Source organism: Tenrec ecaudatus, chromosome 11, assembly GCF_050624435.1.
Source record: "Tenrec ecaudatus isolate mTenEca1 chromosome 11, mTenEca1.hap1, whole genome shotgun sequence".
NCBI classification, from domain to species: Eukaryota; Metazoa; Chordata; class Mammalia; order Afrosoricida; family Tenrecidae; genus Tenrec; species Tenrec ecaudatus.
The window spans coordinates 85,662,317-85,667,415 of record NC_134540.1 but is presented as its reverse complement, the minus strand read 5'-3'; the positions used below and the strand labels follow the sequence as shown (position 1 = coordinate 85,667,415).

At 50.5% G+C, this 5,099-nt stretch overlaps 1 pseudogene; it reads left to right on the top strand.

Moving 5' to 3' along the window:
* The first annotated feature begins 2,026 nt into the window (after positions 1 to 2,026).
* Positions 2,027 to 2,934, top strand: LOC142460804 (large ribosomal subunit protein uL10 pseudogene; annotated as a pseudogene).
* Positions 2,935 to 5,099: the final 2,165 nt, after the last annotated feature.

Sequence of the window (5,099 nt, the reverse complement as noted above, 5' to 3'; positions counted from 1 at the left end):
CTATACCGCCAGCTGCCACACGCTGCTTGGTTTGGGGGCTGGACTGCGCTAGGCAGACCTCCCCTGAAGAACTCTCCATCCAGAGCCTGCTCAGCCAGCTCCAGCTCCACATGCTCACATGACCCGGCTGCGGGCCTTACCCACAGGCTTAGTAGGTGTTTGTGCTTCGTGTGCCAATGTCTACTCCACGTTTGTGCCCAGCTTCCCGAGGCGAAGCTGGAGTGGGTGACCCTTGGGAGTGGGCAGCTCAGCCCCACTCTGAAGATGTCCAGGGTCTCTGGGAGAGCTGCGAGGAGCCGCGTTCTCTCTGAAGCTGTGGGTTCAATACTTCGTGCTGAGGAAAGAGAGAACCTCTGCTTATTTCCCTGGAGAATGAAACATGAGGGATGCCAAAAGGGCCCAGCACTTCTGGACTCCCAGAGCCGCAGTGCCTTCAAGAAAGCTGGCCCGATGGTGAGCTGGTGCAAGGTGTAACCGCTGGTTCTCATGCTTGGCAGGGAGCCCGCCCTGGGCTCCTAAGTGACATTCCAGCTGAAGAGTTGTGAATTCCAGGGCAGCTTCTTCTAAGGGAGTCAAAGGGGCCACATGCCATCTGCCACAAGGTGGTTGGCACCTGCAGAAATCCAGGATATATGCAACCAACAGCCACCGAGAGCAGAGACAAGCTAAGGACTCCATTGAAGCCCACAGCAGGGGTCCCTGAAGGATCCAGGATCAAAGCTCCACCGTGGAGGCAACATTGGGTTCCCTGAGCACTAATATGATCTCTGGTTTCTGTGCGATGAGATTGAAGGCTAACAAGTGCCAACTCTGAGTGGCTGGCGGCAAATGCCTCTCGGCTACTACAGGTGTTTTCCTGGCCCTGACTCTCACCCATATTGACATCCCCAACAAAGATGACGGAGGCAGATGGACGGCTTTAAGAATGAGTTACTGGGGACACGGGCTGTGGCCTACCCGGTGCAGTGGGAGGAGTTCACTTTCCTAGGGGAGGACAGCAAGGACCCGAACATCCAATAGAAAGTGTCCTCCTGTGACATGCAGACTGCAGCACCCAGGCGCCGGGTCACAGCTGCAGCGAGCTCTTGATGCAGGAGACAAAGGAGCTCTAAGCTTTCACAGCTAGTGCTGGAGCAGGGAGCCCCGGGACAGCAAACTCAGCATGGTTGCCTCCAGCTACAGAGAATGCCAGGCTGAAAGCATGGGCCTCTACTTTTGTCTCAGTGCCCAAGTCCGGGAGATCCTTAGATGGGCGGGGGCTGAGGTGGAAGATGTTGTGGCCAGGCTGCTGGGTCTGGAGGTCTACCTTCCCTCGGCCTCCTTCTAAGGACGAGCCCACATGCTGGCCTGGTCTGTGATCCTGAGGGTGGTTCATGGGAGCTGCCATTCCTCCTAAGCCAGACTCCAGTGAGTGCCCAAATGCCTGGGTGGGCTTGGAGCAGTTTTGGCGGGGACTCCAGGGGCCAGAGTCCAGAGTGGATGTGTTTGGAAGGTGAGCCCTATAGGGGTACTCAGCCATCAAGGGCTCCTCACTCGGCAGCTCGGGTGCTGCTGCACAGGGAATCTTGGAAGCTCATGGTTCGGTGCAGCTGCCAGCTACTTCCAGCACTTCTCCGACAGTGACAGCAAGCTGGAGGGGTCCCTCCTGCACTTCACCATGGCTGATACTGATTCCCAAAGGACACCAGTCGGTCCCAGTTGGCTAGGCTTAAGGAAGGTTTGTGTGGCCCCTGCCCCCAAACTCCATCAAACCAAGCTGTAGTAACCTCTCTTTGTGTGTATACTTCCAGGGCGGTGGGTGGGGCGTAGGGGTGGGAGGTTGGGGGGTTGGAGGGAGGGGCAAGAGCAGGGTGTGACCTCAACTGAGGGTGACAGCATCTTCCTGGTTCTCCCAGTGCTCCCCCTGTGTCATCACATCTGATCTGTGCTGGCAGTCTTGGAGCGGCTCTCTGAGAAGCGACTTGTCTAGATGTCCTCTTGGGGTGAAATGTCTTTAAACCCCGTTTGGCAATCCCTGATGCACCGCCGTGATGCCCAGGGAAGACAGGGTGACCTGGAAGTCCAACTACTTCCTTAAAATAATCTAACTTTTGGATGACTATCCAAGATACTTCATTGTGGGAGCAGACAATGTGGGCTCCAAGCGGATGCAGCAGATCCGCATGTCCCTCCGTGGGAAGGCCGTGGTCCTAATGGGAAAGAACACCACGATGCCCAAGGCCACCCAAGGGCACCTGGAGAACAACCCGGCTCTGGAGAAACTGCTGCCTCATATCCGAGGGAATGTGGGGCTGCGTTCACCGAGGAGGACCTCACTGAGATCAGGGACATGCTGCTGGCCAAGAAGGTGCCAGCTGCTGCCCGTGCTGGCGCCTTCACCCGTGTGAGGTGCCTGTGCCAGCTCAGAACGCAGACCAGGGTCCCGAGAAGACCTCCTTCCTCCAGGCTTTGGGCATCACCACGAAGATCTCCAAAGGCACCATTGAAATCCTGAGTGATGTGCAGCTGATCAGGACTGGAGACAGAGTGGGTGCCAGCAAAGCCACCCTGCTGAGCATGCTGAACATCTCCCCCTTCTCCTTTGGGCTGATCATCCAGCAGGTGTTTGACAATGGTAGCATCTACAACCCGGAAGTGCTTGACATCACAAAGGAGGGTGTCCGCAATGTTGCCAGCATGTGCCTGCAGATTGGCTATCCAACTGTCGCCTCTGTGCCCCATTCAATCATCAATGTCTGTGGAGACTGAGTACACCTTCCCATTGGCTGGAAAGGTCCAGGCTTTCTTGGCTGATCATCTGCATTTGTGGCCGCTGCCCTTGTGGCTGCCGCCACCACTGCTGCTGCTCCTGCTGCTCCAGCCCCGGCCAAGCAAGAAGCAAAGGAGGAATCGGAAGAGTCGGATGAGGACATGGAATTTGGTCTCTTTGACTAGTCACCACAAAGCAGCCAAAGCAACCAGCTTTATTTGTGAAACATGGAAATAAAAAGGCTTAGTTTTCTCGAAAAAAAGAGAAAAGAAATTATTTTAATTTATTGAGCTAGTTGGTGGTCCCTAGGAGGCCTGGTGTTGTTGCAGACTATGCACTGAGCTGCTAACCGCAAGGTGAGTGGTTCAAATCCACTGGTCTCTCCATGGGACAGACAATCTCAAAAGATTTAACATCTTGGAAACCCGAAGCGGCAGTCATGCTCTGTCCTGTAGGATCGCTATGCACTAGACTGGACTTGATGGCAGGGAGTTTGCTTTGGGAGTTGAGGTGATGCCAGTGTTTTGCATGAAGGGACTAACCTAGAGATTGGCAGTTTAAGCCCACCTGGTGGCACTGTGGAGGAAAGCTGTCGTAAAGATTGCAACCAAGAAAACTCCCGGGAGCAGTTCTACTCTGCAGCACAAGAGGTTGCTGAATGGGAATCAATTCTAAGGCAACAGGTTTGCTGCTCTTTGAGCTCCTACTGTACAATGGAACTTTTAAGAATGGTTTATGATTCTTTACAGCCATAAACAATTAGGTAGATAGATATATATCCTTATTAAGAAATCTCAGAGGACATTCCATTTTCATTAGAAAAAAATATATGGGTAAAGAATTAGGGAACCAAATATTAATTGAGCTTTACTGTTGATTCTTCCTAGCAAGACTATAATACACATTCTCCTAACCTATAGGGTCTCTTAATTCACCTAAGTTCCTCATTTGCTCCGTCATGGTTCTACAATGATAAGATTCTGGAATCTGTGTTTACATTCCTGACATACCTTTTACTCACATAAGACTTTGGGCAAGTCACTTTTCTGCAAATCTCAGATTCTTCCTGTAAAATGTTTGTGCTAAGTCTTATCTCAAGGTAAAGATGTGAGAAAGTATTGAGATAGTCTATTTTTAAGAATTACACTTTGGGGCACATAAATATTCTACGCTACTTAGATCATTCAAACATAGTGATGGCTTCACTTATTATTTTCCAATATTTTATTTAAGATTTTTTGTATTGAATCACAGTAGAGACAGATGTCTTCTTTGCCTTAGTCTGGTGATAGGGATTTATCTCATTGTGTTACCACGAGTGGGCTTTTTGCCTGTCTGTATTTCATTTTCTCTCACAGGACTCCTCCATATTAGTATGGGTTAGGCTTTGTCCATTTGGTTTTGGTTTCTATCATGAGTTGGTCAAAGGTTTGCAGACTATGGTTTTCCATGGAACAATTCACACACATTTTGTTTTGTGGCACTGATCGCAATCCCCACAACGGAACAGCGCTCATTGAACTTTCACCTTGGCTTGATCATTTCCACTCATCCCCCTCCCCCCCCCATCCAATAGAGTTGCTTGATCTAAGGATATTACCTCTTTGGTGGTCTTGCTCACTGTTTGGCTGAAAGTTGAGCTATGAGGATAAGTTCGGTTTCAGGCTTAAAGGATGTCTCAGTCATAGTCTTGGGGATTCCTTCCATATTTTTTTCCAACTTGTGAGTCTGTTTGTTTTGTATGTTTAATGATTTTTGAGTTTGGGTTCACATTCCCCCCCACCGAGTGGATTCAGGATCTTCTAGTGTGATCCCTTTCAGGGCGGCACCAATGGGGTAGCTGGGCACCAGCTAGTCCCTCCTGTCTCAAGGCCATGGAGGCTGGGGTTTACATAGTCCGTTAGTCATTAGGGTTCATTGTTTCCATGTGTCTTGTTTCCATCTTGTGCCTGGTAGACTTTGATACAAACTCGACAGTTGTCTCCTCTGATCCATTCAGGAGCTTGAGCTGTTTCCATCCTCTAATGAACTCCAGGTGACCCTGAAACAATGAAGTCAAGCCAAAAAAACCCCAAACTTACTGCCATGGAGTCAAATCCAACTCAGGACGACCCAGTGTGGTACAGACTTGGACTCTTCCGCATGGATTTCCTGCCAGTAATCAGTATAAGCGCAGTTCGCCACACTTTCGATAGCATTGGCCCTGGGTGGACTTGCTTTTAGATCCGTGGCCATCCATAAACTGCCTGCCCCACAGGGACCTTAGACGGAGGCCAGGGAGTTTTAATGTTGAATGGGTCGGATGCTTCATTTAAAATACATTCCAGTGACTGAGCTTGGCAGCAAGTCC